Here is a 15241-nt window from a genome sequence, read left to right as displayed (position 1 = left end):
GAACCCTCTGAAACTCTTCCACTGTGGAACTCTCTCTTACTCTGTAACCCGGAAACTCTCGAACTCAGGAACTCAGGAACTCTCGGACTCAGGAACCCTCTCTCGGGGTTCCTTGGGGCGGGGCCAAGCAGGCCCGCAAAATTAACAGGACTGATCCAATTCTCTTGGCGGGGGAGGGCTAGAACAAACCAATGTAAAGCATACGACACCACACCATCTAACCCATCCTTACAACTACCACCTCTTCCTACTGTGCCATGTGACTCACTCAACCCCTTCCTAACTCCTCCTCATTCTCCCTTGATTTCACCTGTTGTAGATGCAGATTTGCCCACTACCAGTGATAAAAACAGGAAAATTCCTATTGAGGGAGGCCTTAAATTTGATGTTTTTCCCATGCTCCCTACAGGAGAAGGAACTGAGATGAAATATAAAGTTTGGCCAGATCAGGTTCCCAGATATATTTCACCTAGTCAATTAGTGGGTGTTAGTACCATTACTTCTCCCAATGGACATGTGAATATTAGAAAAAATGACAGGAACCTTGCTGTGCAATCAGCAGTCAGAATAAGTGATAAGTTACCTAGCACTCATGTAGAGTCTTTCAGCTCTGTTTTTCAGGAAGCCACAGAACCCTACAGAGAATTTGTGAACAGGTTACAAGAAGCTATCAGTAGACAAATAGATAATAAAGAAGCAGCCAGAATTTTAATTAAGCAACTAGCTTATTAAAATATAAACCAAGATTGTAAATAAATTCTTGGTCCACTTAAGGATCTAGATTTAAGCATTGTTCAGATGATAAAAGCATGTACTGAGGTACAGACTCAGACTTATAAAGTACATGTTATGGCTGCATTTAATCAAGCCACATATGTGGCGGGCTCAGTACAGCCCATGCAAAACAAGGTTTGTTTTAAATGTAATAATGAGGGCCATTTACAAAACAATATGAATCTCAAACAGTCTGATTATAAGGTATCTGGAGATGGCAGATATTTAAAACCTCCCTTAACCAAATTTCCAATCTGTAAAAGAGGCTTTCACTGGGCAATCCGCTTTCCATCCAAAACTTATGCAGGAGATAATTCTCAGCCAGATTACAAAAAGCGGGGTCCAGCCCTCCAGCCCACAGAGCTATGAGGACTATTGGGTAAGTTATAGTCACTTAACTACAGGCATGAATCTTAATAAATTGCTAAACTGTATAACTTGTCTTTAACCTTCTAGTCTCTAGGAAAGTTTTTTGAGTATGAGATATTTATGTATGTATTGACACAAGTTTTTCCTAAAGCCGTTGTTGATCATGATATGCTGTTATACACACCTGAGTCATTTAACCAAAGTGAAAGAATAGAAACTTTATCCACCAGTGTTTGGTGTCCTCTCCCCATAGCTTTTACAGATGTTTTGCTACTGTGTTCTAGTTAACCTCTCTAGTTCAAGCACATTCTACAACCTAAGTGTCAAGTTCTAGATAAATGATTGGATATTTTTCTGATATAGCATTTGTTATTGTTTCTTTATGCCTAGATTGGTATGACTCCTCCCTTTATGGGTGTTTAACTCAGTATACCTTTTTAATGTTGATTCTGAAAAATGGATGTTTCACACATCCTTCAGTTTGCTAAGTTGAAATGTATTCCTATCTCCATGGACACTGTTACAGGCTTTATATGCAACCTGTCGCACAGAAAGCAACCCATGTTTGTGAACACTTTCTCTGCCTTTGCTGCTGAGGTACTCCTTATTAGACTGACTATGACCATGCTAGATGAGTAGTTGTGGAAGGCCATATGTACCCTTAAAAGAGCTATTTCTCAGAAATGAACAGAATACAAGGAGATTTATATATTTTAAATTTTGTACTGCATATTCTAATCAGATAGCTGCTAAACATTACCTTTCTCCATAGAGCTATTTCTCTTCCAGCAGATGCCTTGTGATGTATCTAGTCTTTGTGATTGAAATAAAATTACTAACTTAAGGCATAGGGATGTTAGTTCTAGTTTCTCATTCACAGGTCCTTCTTGGACCCATACTGGCAGATAAGCCCCTCTCATCTGTGGACTCCTCACAAGAACATGAGTTAATGCATGGATTGCAGCAATCCGACACCCTGAAAATGCCACGATTGTTATCCAGGAGCTACTTGAACTTGGGGACACCTCTGTAAGTCTCTGTTCTGAGCCTCTCTGAGTGATGGACCGTCCCTGGGTTAGACACAGGTACTAGACCACAGGTGTTCAGGATAACAGGGCCTTATCTGATACCCAGTTATTGTGCCCGCACTCTGGGGGTGAAGGCAGAGCTTGCAGGGGTAACCCTAGAATCACTGAAGATTTGCTTATTTCTCATATGCTCATACAGACTGTACATCTTGTCCATGTCTATACTCAAAAGTGGGGAATTGTGGTGATGCTATATGCCCTGACACAGTGGTGACGTCAGCTTTGGTGACAGAAGGCTGACAGAGTGTGCAGCTAATTTACAACAGTCACTCTCTTTGGCTACTGCTTCTTCTACTGGTCAGAAGCATCTCAAGAGAGGTGCTCTAGGTGTCCTCCATGGCTACTTCTCCTGGGAATTGAACATGTGTGACTCAGGTAGCCAGTAAACTTTTAGACCCCTTACAGTCATGAGCAACTTATACCTCAGCTGATAATTGTTTATCTTATGGGACAAATTTTGGATAATTAGACTTTACGGACATAGCATACTCTTTTTAAAATTTATTTTTTATTTAAAAAAGGATAAATTAACAAAACCATAGGGTAGGAGGGGTACAACTCCACACAATTCCCACCACCCAATCTCCATATCCCACCCCCTCCCCTGATAGCTTTCCCATTCTCTATCCCTCTGGGAGCATGGACCCAGGGTCATTGTGGGTTGCAGAAGGTGGAAGGTCTGGTCTGTGTAATTGCTTCCCCACTGAACATGGATGTTGACTGGTCAGTCCATACTCCCAGTCTGCTTCTTTTTTTCCCTAGTAGGGTGGGTCTCTGGGGTAGCGGAGCCCCAGGACACATTGGTGGGGGTCTTCAGTTCAGAGAAGCCTGGCCGGCATCCTGATGGCATCTGGAACCCGGTGGCTGAAAAGAGAGTTAACATACAAAGCCAAACAAATTGTTGAGCAATCATGGACCCAAAAGTTGAAATAGTGGAGAGGAAGTGTTGGGGGGTACTCACTGCAAACTCTAGTGTACTGCTTTCAGGTATATATTTTGCACTAGTTTATGGATACATGTGAACATATGCTCTTTCTCACAAAACTTGGTCTGTATCTAGGTTTTGGGACTTTGTTAGAAAGTGAACCACATAGGATGGAATTAATCCCTGATGATAATTGCTTATTTTGTCTTTTACCTGTTTTACCTTAATAAACTTTGTATTGTTTAAACCCCTTCCCAGCTCCCCACTTTGAATCCTTTTATGTGCCACAGCTCCCCAAACCACCTTTAAGTTAAAATTTCAACACAGTACATTAAAAAAAAAAAAGATCTCTGATAGGACCCAAGGAAGAGATTGGTGGTTTTCTAGTCTGTTGGGTTTAGATGCCATTCATTGTAGGAGCACCCTGACACTGTTCCAACTGAGTGCATCATATGAGACTGCAAAGCAGATACAGATATTGATAGAACTATTTGAATGTTCGGTAAACATACTGGAAATACATATATATATTTATATACATATATACATGTATATATATATTCACATGCAGAGTTATGGGTCCCAGCGACAGTAGCCATTTTTTCAATTTTATTGGACAGGACATAGAGAAATTGAAAGGGGAGGGGAGATAGAGAGGTAGAGAGAAAGACAGATATCTGTAGACCTGCTTCACCAATTATGAAGCTCCGCCCACCCCACAGGTAGTGATCTAGGGTCAAAGCTAGATCTTTGTGCAAGTCCTTGCTCTTATTACTATGTGCACTTAACCAAGTGTGCCACTGCCAACCCCCACCGAAGATCTCTAAAACACTTGGTAACATTGATACCTACATTCAGACAATGGAGAAAGAACTGGTAACATAGTATTCTCTCTGTGGAATCCTTAGCTGGAACACAAGCTCATCAGTCTCCTTATTTCTACAAAAAGACTCAGATAGTTGACTATCAGAAGAACAAGGAAAGGGAATCCCAATACCATCCAGAGCCCCGTGTGTGCAATGCCACACTTCCAACCACACCCTCAATTGGAATCAGAGGACATAGCACTCCCCCACTTTAGAGTTCTCTATATACATGCATGACACAGAAGTCATCAGGGAGTGTGTCCTAGAGAACAGAAATTAACTGGAGAGCAACTGTTTCATTTCATTAACTGACTACTTCAGAAGAAGGCACTCTGCTTAAAACTAAGCACTCAAAAACCACAACTATATATCACTGTCCTCTACAAAATAACATTTTCTAAAATGCAATCAGTAAAGTAGAAGTGGATAAAGAAAACACTGTGACTCATACAAAAACGTGTGCTGTATATTCTCCTCTCCTTCAGGAACTTTCCACCACAGTAATAAAAAAAAAAAAATAAGAACTTACTTCTGTTATCAGTGAACTCATTCAATAAATACTGAGAAAAGATCAATTATGTGTGGATATTCTTATTGGTGCTGCAGTGTAGCTGTGATCAGTATAAAGACAAAACCAGTCCTGACAGATTTTGCCTTCCAATGGCAGAATTCTAAAGATCAACATATATCTAAAGCTTTATCATTGACCAGTGATGAGTAGGTAAATGTAATTGGTTTAAAGCTGTGGGCATGGATCAACCTGACAACACCCATGTCCAATGGAGAAGCAATTAAAGAATCCAGAACTCCCACCTTCTGCACCCCATAAAGAATTTTGGTCCATACTCCCAGTGGGGGATATATGTTAGGGGAAAATACCTGCAACCTTGGATATCTGATATCAATCCATACCTGTCAGCCCATATCTGCAACCTTGGGAGAACTGCTGTAACTTCCAGTGGAGGGAATAAGGATCCGTAACTTTGGTGGTGGAAACAGTGCAGAATTATACCCTTTACCTTATAATTTTTAAAAGATTTAAAAAATATTTCTATTTATTTATTCCCTTTTGTTGCCCTTGTTGTTTTATTATTGTAGCTATTATTGTTGTTGTCATTGATGTCATCGTTGTTGGATAGAACAGAGAGAAATGGAAAGATAAGGGGAAGACAGAGAGGGGACAGAAAGATAGCCACCTACAGACCTGCTTTACTGCTTGGGAAATGAGTCCCTTGCAGATGGGGTGCTGGGGGCTCGAACCAGGATCCTTACGCCAGTCCTTGCACTTCACAGCATGTGCGCTTAACCTGCTACTCTACTGCCCTACTCACACCTTATAATTTTTAAATCAGTATTGTCACTAATACAATTTAAAAAATTAAATAAATAAGAATTGGTTTAGAGAATATCATTAAATGAGTTTTGGTATCAGGAATTCTCAAGAAAACAGATGATGTTTCTCAGAACCTGAACTTCCAGTCTTTAAAAGAACCAAATAATCATGCAAGTTGTTTCACTTATTACCAGGTGAACAAAAGGGAAAGTGATTAGATGTGAGACTGTTAAGTACTCACTGAGCTAATGCTATGGTCTCATATGAATGTGGCATCATAAAAGAAAATACTGAGAAAGTGAAATTGAGACAGTCAGGGATATATGATATATAATTACTCCAAATAGGAAAATTCAAATATCTGGGGTGGAAAATACACTAGAAAGGACTAATGAAGCAAAAGTATTCTTGAAGATCAAAGACTATACACAGCAAGAGACAATCATCCAATGTGCCACAGATAGAAGACAAATGGAAAGAATATAAGACAAATGGAAAGGATATAAGACAAATGGAAAGGCCACCTGAACAGAGTACCACCAGGCTGTGAGAGAAACGCCTCTCACCTAGTGTATACATAACAGGTGGCCTCCAAGGAAAGGGAAAAACCAGGAAAAAGAAAAGTACTTCAGTGAACACTTTCCAGTGATGAAAATTATTAAAACACAGATATTAAGAAGCTCAACAAGCACCAATCATAAGAATTACTAGGAACCAACCCAGGCGGTGAGTCAGCATTAGATCTGAAAAGTTAATTGTATTGTTATTGTTGTTTTTGTTATTTTGCTTTGTTTTTTTGCCTCCAGGATTTGCTCTTTAGAGAGGGAAAGAGAAAGACACCTGAGGACTTGCTTCACTGATTGTGAAGCACCCCCTCTGCAGGTGCAGAGCTGTGGCTCAAACCTGCATCCTAGCACAGGCCCTTGCACTGAGTACTATGTGCGCTTAACTAGCTGCCAAAAGTTAACTGTTTAAAGTGAAGCATAAGAGTGCTGATTGGCTCACTTGAGTAGTATGTTCTGCTTTGCTATGTGACTGACTTAGGTTCAGCTTGGTCCCCACTGCACTGGAAGGAGCTTCAGTGCTGAGGTCTCTTTCACTATCTCTTTGCCTGTCTCTCTCTTAAAAAAGTGAACAATCATGATCCTAGCACAGATAATGTTACTCAATATAGCTAGGGGAAAAATAATAATATGGCACATTAAATAGCAGAAAGAAAAGAGTTGACGGATGGAAGTGCACTAGCAGGGACTCTTAAGTCAGATTTCAGTGCTTTCATTTGACTTGGATTTGTGATAACCAGACCAGTTTTATGACAGCTTTTAATAAATGTCTTATTTCTAGTGATTAAGTTGATAGTGCTGAAAATAAGATACAGTTTTACATCACATAAGAACAATAACAATTAAAGTCACCCTCTCAAAGTGGCTCTGGTAAAAATTACGGTAGTAGGGCCAGGTGGTGGTGCACCTCTTTAAGTGTGCACACTACAGTGTGCAAGGACCCAGGTTCAAGCACCTGATCCCCACCTGGAGAAGAGAACCTTCATCAATAGTAAATCAGGGCTGCAGATCTCTCTTTCCAACCCCCTTTTTTGTCTCCAGGATTATTGATGGTGTTTGGTGCTGGCACTATGAATCCACTACTCCTGGCAGCCATTTTCTACCCATTTTTATTGGGTAGAATAGAAAGAAATTGAGAGGGGGAAGGACATACATAGAGAGAGGGAAATATAGACATTTGCAGATATGCTTTGCCACTGATAAAGCACCTCCCTTGCAGGTGGAGAACCAGGGCTTAAACCTAGATCCTTGAATGGGTACTTGTGTTTCCTACTATGTACATTAAGCTGGGTGCACCACTGTCCAGCCCCCAACTTTCCCCAGTCTCTATCTCTCTCTCCCTCTCAATTTCTTCCTGCTCCTATCCAAAATAAATGAATTAAAATACAAAAATAAATAAATAAATAAATAAGATAATCAAGGTAGTGATTAGGAGAGATTATAGTCCTAGAATTAGAAATAGGGAAATCAACCCAGTGCCCAACAATAGATGAGTGGCTGAGAAAGCTGTGGTATATATACACAATGGAATACTATGCAGCTATCAAGAACAATGAACCCACCTTCTCTGACCCATCTTGGACAGAGCTAGAAGGAATTATGTTAAGTGAGCTAAGTCAGAAAGATAAAGATGAGTATGGGATGATCCCACTCATCAACAGAAGTTGAGGAAGAAGATCTGAAAGGGAACTAAAAGCAGGACCTGACCAAATTGTAAGTAGGGCACCAAAGTAAAAACCCTATGGTGAGGGGTAGACATGCAGCTTCCTGGGACAGTGGGGGGTGGGAGTGGGTGGGAGGGATGGGTCACAGTATTTTGGTGGTGGGAATGGTGTTTATGTACACTCCTAGCAAAATGTAGACATATAAATCACTAGTTAATTAATACAAGAAGGGGAAAATTAATTGTATGTCTCAAAGTTTTTCAAAACACAAACTGAATCTTTTCAATATATAGGCTGTGTAACTGATATGCAGACTCTCTCAAAAGCCTAGACCAAGTAGATCAGAAGCATCCAATAACACAGATATATACAAGATACTGGGTACTGTAGAGCAAACCCTAACAAAAGGACTTTTCAAAGTTAACCCAATTACCAAATAATCTGATGATAACATTAACTATCGATTGTCTTTTTGAACCCTAAGACAGCAGGTACCTCACATCTCCACTATAGAGCCCCTACTTCCCCCAGTCCTGGAACCATTGGATAGGGCGCACTTTCCTGTATGCCTCTCCCAATCCATATCAAATAATATTGCATCTGCCAATCACAACCTAACCAACACAACGATTGCCACCTCAATGTGCTTTACTTCAGACTGTGTCCAGAGACTTCACATGTGGAATGACAACCCTTCAGCTTCATTACTCGGGTGAGCCCTTTCCTTTCACAGTATACTCTAATTTCATCTCAGGCGGTTCACTTTCTAACAAAGTCCCAAAACCTAGATATACACCAGTTTCTGTGAGAGAGAGCATATCTTCACACATATCTGTAAACTACTGCAAAATATATACCTGAAAGCAGAAGTACACTAGAGTTTGCAGTGAGTACCCCCCTAACACTTCCTCTCCACTATTCCAAGCTTTGGGTCCATGATTGCTCAACAATTTGTTTGGCTTCGCATGTTAACTCTCTTTTCATTCACCAGGTTTCAGATGTCATCAGGATGCAATGCTCCACCAATGTGTCCTGGAGCTCTGCTTCCCCAGAGACCCACCCTACTAGCGAAAGAGAGAGGCAGACTGGGAGTATGGACTGACCAGTCAACGCCCATGTTCAGCGGGCAAGCAGTTACAGAAGCCAGACCTTCTACCTTCTGCAACCCACAATGACCCTGGGTCCATGCTCCCAGAGGGATAGAGAATGGGAAAGCTATCAGGGGACGGCGTGGGATATGGAGATTGGGTGGTGGGAATTGTGTGGAATTGTACCCCTCCTACCCTATGGTTTTGTTAATCCTTTCTTAAATAAAAAATTTAAAAAATAAATAAAAATAAAAAAAAAGAAATAGGGAAATCAAACTGGAACCAGATAAAACTGATAAATTTGAACTGCCCAGTCTCTCTGAACCTCCCTTAGAAACAGAATAATTTTTCCGCAAAGGGTCAAGGAGACTAAAAGTGCCCAGTTTGAAAGTTGTAGGAAAGCCTTAGAAAGACTACCTTTTTCCTCAAGCCTCACCACAATCTTAATCATCAATATAGCAAAAGGAGTCATAAGTAGGGTCAATTGTCAGCATGCTTTGCTAGGGCATGAATCCTTTGCCTCCACACCTCTGGAGGAAACAGAAATAGTTTGTCTACCAAAACACTTCAAGGCCTTGATATCGCATACAGTAGAAGCCTGAGAAAAGTGTGTGAATAGATGTTAAAGGCATTAGAGCAAATCAAACAGAATGTAACACAAAATTGGGCTGATGTGAGCTCACTAAAAACCCACATTTGTATTAGCTTATGCAGTTGAGTGTGATTCTATCTACTTAATCTGGCATTCCTCTGGAGAAACTGAGCATCCAGAGCTTCCCTGACATGAAAAGGGAGCACCCGAAAGTCCAGGGAGATAGAAATGTTAGCTCTAGTCCACCTGCATGTTAGCTGTCAGGCTCAGGCAAAATAAAATCGTGTCTAAAATAGACTTTTTAGCTTCTTCCCACACAAAGACCCCTACTTTTATCTGCTCTATTCGTACCTTTGGGTTTCTGTTCAACAAACGTTTTGTCCTGCTTTATATCTTACAACCTTTCAGTGACCAAATAACATATGTTACCATGATTCCATCCCAACATCCATGGGCAGACAAAGTCACTAAAATGTTCTGGAACCTCACCTCTCTAGAGCTCTACCACACTAGGGAAAGACAGAAAAAGGTTAGAGTATGTGGTATCCACCTATCAATATCCATCTCCAGCAGAGAAGCAATTACAGAAGCCAGACCTTCCACCTTTTGTACTACATGAAAGTTTTGGTCCATACTCCCAGAGAGATAAAGAATAGGGAAGCTTCTAATGGAGAGGATAGGACGTGGAACTCTGGGGGTGAGAACTGTGTGGAATTGTACCCTTGTTATCTTATTAATCGTTATTTTAAAAAAACTAATAAAAAATTTAAAAAGCAAAGAAAAAGAAATGTTAGCCCTGCAGCCCATCTTGCAGCTGGGATTCTGATCAGTCTTCAAGAGTCTTCTTTTCATTGAAGCAACAATCAAGATCCTAATACAAACACATCTCTCAAACGCTCCATGGTAGGCCAGGTGTGACTGGAGAAGATGCTACCAAGCAGATGGCCTCTGGGGTATCATAATAGGATGATGGATCCCCCATATCAAGGCCAACCCTGCTGAGTTTAATGTCATCAAGATCAACTAGTTAAAATAGGGGCATCCCTGGTGTGGGCTTTGAGTCTCAGCTGCAGTATTTAAAATAGGTTTGAAAAGTTCATTATTGGGGTTAAATGATGGCCCACATAGTTGAATGCACATGTTACAATGTATATATAAGGGTCCAGGTTGGAGCTCTGGTCCCTACCTGCAGGGGGAAAGATTTGCAAGTGATGAAGCAGAGATCTTCCTTTCTACTACCCACATTCAGTTTCTATTTCTGGTTATCTCTATCCATTAAATAAATAAAGATAATATTTTTTTATTAAAAAGTTCCTTATTGTCCCAGATTCTCAATTCATTTTTTTTAACAAGGAAACTTGTCAGCTGGTAAGCTATGGTGAAAAATGTGAAATTGGGCACCAGATGGTAAAACACCAGGTTGAGCATACATATTACAGTACTCAGGGACCTGGGTTTGAACACCAGCTCCCCACCTTCAGGGGAGAAGTTTCAGGAGCAATGAAGCAGATCTGCAGGTGTTTTTCTTTCTCTCTCCCTTCTCTATTTCCTCCTTCTATCTCAATTTCCCTCTGTTCTATCCAATAAAATAGGAAGGAAAAAAAGGGAAAAAATTGCTGCTATTGGGATAGTTGAATTCATAGTGCTGGCACCAAGACCCAGCAATAATTCTGGTGACAGAGAGAGGGGAGAGGAGAGAGAGAGTGAGAGAGATGGGGAAGAGGGAGTTATGAGAGACTGATTAAAGTCACTGGAACTTTCTCTACACCCACAGCCCAGATAACAGCAGTCCTCAAATTAAGCACTGGCAAAGGAAGTTGCTACTCTAGTAAAACTAGTCACATTTATAGATTTATTTATTTAAATATTTATTTACTTATTTATTTATTTTCTTATTTTACTAGAGCACTGCTCAGCTCTGTTTTTTTTAATTACCATACATGTTTATTCTTATTACTCTCATAAAACAGTTTCCTAACTTACAGTACTTATAAGGAAGAGGATTTCTAAAATGCATTTTTAGATAGTAAGTAAATGCATTTATATATATAATCAAGCAAGTATACACATATGGAGGTGAATTTTGTAAGGTTGTAACAACTGATTTCTAAAAGAACATATAAAAGTTTTCTTTTTTTCCAGTGAAACTCTGAGTGTGTGCAGTGGTATCCTTAGAGTAGCTTTGAGTCCAGGTTTCTTGCAATTTTTCTTTCATTTCAGAGAATATCCATTTGAAGTATCTTCTCATGCTCTAAATTGACCTCCTCAAATCACATCTGCCTAATTAAATGTAGTTTCTAATATCCTCTGTTGTAAATAACTCTGCATTTAACTCGTCTACATGTAAATCTGTTTAAATTTTACATTTCCCTATAGAATAAATTCTTACTTCAAAAATCTCATTCAGAAAGGATGTAATGAATTATACCTTCACTATCAGGGAATGACAATTGTTTTCTCTCTCTCTTTCTTATGTTGGTGTGGGGGATTGAACCTGGGACTTTGGAGTCACAGATATGAAAGTCTTGTTGCATAATCATTATGCTATCTACCCCTGCCCAACTTCTGTTTCTTGTGCCTTCAAGTTCTGGTACACTTAGTAGTAAATTAGTACACTTTATAAAAACTGGTAGTTCTCAGAGCAGACAGGAAAATGGGGGCTAGGTGAAGCATGTGTCTTTGGTGTAAGTGCTCTGGACATTTGGACATTTGCTTGTGAGTATAATGAGCTGTACAGCTACTCCACCCACCCCAACAAAACTCTATTCCTAACAACTTTTAGCATTATACACCAAATTAAATAACCAAAAAAGGAGAAATCTCTATTATGAGAGATAGTAATGGCTTAACCCATCTCTTCTGTCATTGGACCAAATGAGGCAAAAAGGAGATCACCTATCAGTTGGAATCATTGATGGGGGTCATCAGAGTAAATCATTAACCCAAATGTAGAACATAGTGTTCTATGATTTCTACATTAAAGTAAAAGAGAAACTTATGTAAACTTTGCTCAGATAAGACTTTTTTTTGATAAAGCATCAATAAGAAGGTGATAAGGATCCCATAAAAATGAAGAACTTTTGCTTCTTGTAAGACACTATTTAGAGAATGAAAATTCATTTACTAGTTGGGAAAATAGAGTTGAAAATCAAATACCTAAAAAAAAACTTGCACCCTAAATGTATATTTCTTAGAAATAATTCATAAGAATTAATATACCTATTGATTTGAACACACATTTTCATCAAAGGTGATATGCAGAAAAGCAGACAACACACTCAGTTATATTTAAACTATTAACTAAGGGATGAATAGTAACTAGGTATGCCACAACTTGGCCCTGGAATGCATACCGAAATCACAGTAAGACAGTCCTATAGGGTATTAGAATATCCAAAATGTAAAAAAAAAAAAAAAAAAAATCCTGCAGCATAAAATGTCAGAATGGATGTGAAGTAAGAGATAGGAATATATTTCTGGTAGAATACAAAGTGATGTAACAACTTTAATAAAAGTCTTGGCCACATCTTTCTAAAATAAATAACACAAATAATATATGATTCAAACATTACATTTCTTGGTCTTTACTGAGGAGAAATGAAAGAACATATCCATATATAGACTGCACAATTTATCATCAGTTTTATTTGTGATAACCAATATCTGGAAGCTATTCAACTTATCTTCAACAGATAGAACCATGAGCTGTGAGTAACAAAGAATAAATTGCCTATACATAGAACCACATAGATTAATTAAGTTTGAATGAAACCAGCTGGCAAAAGAAACATGCTCTTTTTTTCCTTTTTGCATAACATTTTAGAAAAAGCAAAATAATCTTTAGTGATCAAAAGCAGAGTAATGGTTGCCTGGGAATGGAAGGGAGGTGAAGAAAGCCGGAAGGAAAGGATTTAGAAGTGTCAGGAAACTTTGAGAGTAATATATGAGTAGATTACATTGCTTGCAGACATGAGCTACCAGTGTGAACATCTGTCAAAGCTTAATTGAATCATGCACTTTAAATACGTGGATTTTTATTTAGTAAATTGCACCTCAGCACAGCTGTTAAAGAATGTAAAGGGAACAGCAAATTCAACATAAGAATTGTTTGAGGGAAAATGGAAAAAGAGGAATTGAAGGAAGTTCAAAGTAGGTGCTCACATCAATCCAAAATAAGTGTTTCACCAAGGAAAATATTCATTTAAATAATGAATTGTATTGAGAGAGAAGGGGCAAGCAAAGCTTTGGATGATTCTGATGATCTAAGAAGAAGGTATTTAGAATGAATGGATCCACACATTGGTGGGAGCAGAATCCATGTTATGCAGAGTTGATTGATGGAGGGAACTAACAGCACTGTGAAAGTGGTTATTTCAGGGGTGTGGCCTGAGAGGAGGTGTTCAGGCTAGATTGGAATAAGCAGTTCCTTCAAGCTATCATCACTAAAGGAGATTAACAATAGGACCTTGCCCTCAGTGTGGATCAAAAATGGTAGAAAATGTTCCATCCTCTAAAGGGAGGTTAAATAACATACTCTACCTACCACCTGAGGAAGATGGGTCCCGAAATTGGGGCAGCTTGGAACATTCCTACTCATGACCACAGAATGAGACCTCAGATCTACAGGGATGCAGAGGTTACATAGGCTCCTAAGCAGAATATGGGACCCAGATCAGATAGATAGGGTTTACAATCAATATTTGCATACCTTTCCCATATTTGGGAGCTACTCTCTTTCCTGATCTAGCTTTCTGGTCCTTTTTCCAACCATCTCCCCAGACAATAACCTAAGTACACCTGCATATTAGATGTCAGACTCAGGAAGAAACTAGTAAAGTCATGGGCCCTCTGGAATATACCTAAAAGAGACCTACTAGCTTTTTACAAAACTAAGACCCCAAATCTTAATCTGCAATTTTCTTACCTTTAAATTAATGATTAGTCAGCAATATGGTCTGCTTTATATCATTTTTTCTTTCTTTTTATTATTTATTTATAAAAAGGAAACACTGCAAAACCATAGGATAAGAGGGGTACAACTCCACACAATTCCCACCACAAGAACTCCATATCCCATCCCCTCCCTTGAGAACTATCCTATTCTTTAACCCACTGGGAGTATGGAAGGTCATTCTGGGATGCAGAAGGTGGAAGGTCCAGGTTCTGTAATTGCTTTCTCACTAAACATTGGAACTGATACTCCCAGCCAGTCTCTCGCTTTCCCTAGTAGGGTGGGTTCTGGGGAATCAGAGCTCCAGGACACATTGTTAGGTGTCCTCTGTCCAGGGAAGACTGGTTGGCATCATGCTAGCATCTAGAATGTGTTGGCTGAAAAGAGAGTTAATATATAAAGCCAGACTAGTTCAAGGTGGAGTAGCACAGAGGAGGAGTTGGGGGAGGGTGGTTTTCTCCATTCTGTAGATAGTCAGCTGGCATACTTGAATCATGACTCTTTAGTCACTGTCGGGCCTCCCCATCAGCTGAGGCCCTAGTCGAGGAGTCCTGAGATTCCCAAACAGACATGATGAGCCAAGACTTTGAATAAATTCCTCTCTCCATTGTTACTGGTCATCTATATCTGGAACAACAAAACATACCCTTTTGTGGACCCCCATAGGACCTTGCCCTCAACTTGATAGAGTAGAGTAGAGAATGTTCCATCCTCTAAAGGTAGGCTGGGCAACATACTCTGTGCTATGCCTGAGGAAGATGGGTCCTGAAATTGGGGAAGGTAGGAAAGTTCCTACTCATGAAAACAGAATGTGAGCTCAGATCTCTAGAGTTGCAGAGGTTACATAGACTCTTAAGCTGAATATGGGCCCTATATCAGATAAAATCGATAGGGTTTACAGTCAACAATATTTATATCCCTTTCCCATATTTGGGAGCTACTTTCTTCCGAGATTCAGCTTTCTGGTCCTTTCTCCAGCCATGCATGACATCATCTCCCCAGACAATAATTAGGATCCATCTGCATAT

The sequence above is a fragment of the Erinaceus europaeus genome, chromosome 3 (assembly GCF_950295315.1).
Source record: "Erinaceus europaeus chromosome 3, mEriEur2.1, whole genome shotgun sequence".
Classification (NCBI taxonomy): Eukaryota; Metazoa; Chordata; class Mammalia; order Eulipotyphla; family Erinaceidae; genus Erinaceus; species Erinaceus europaeus.
The sequence above is the reverse complement of the archived record's forward strand: the minus strand, read 5'-3'. Positions refer to the sequence as shown.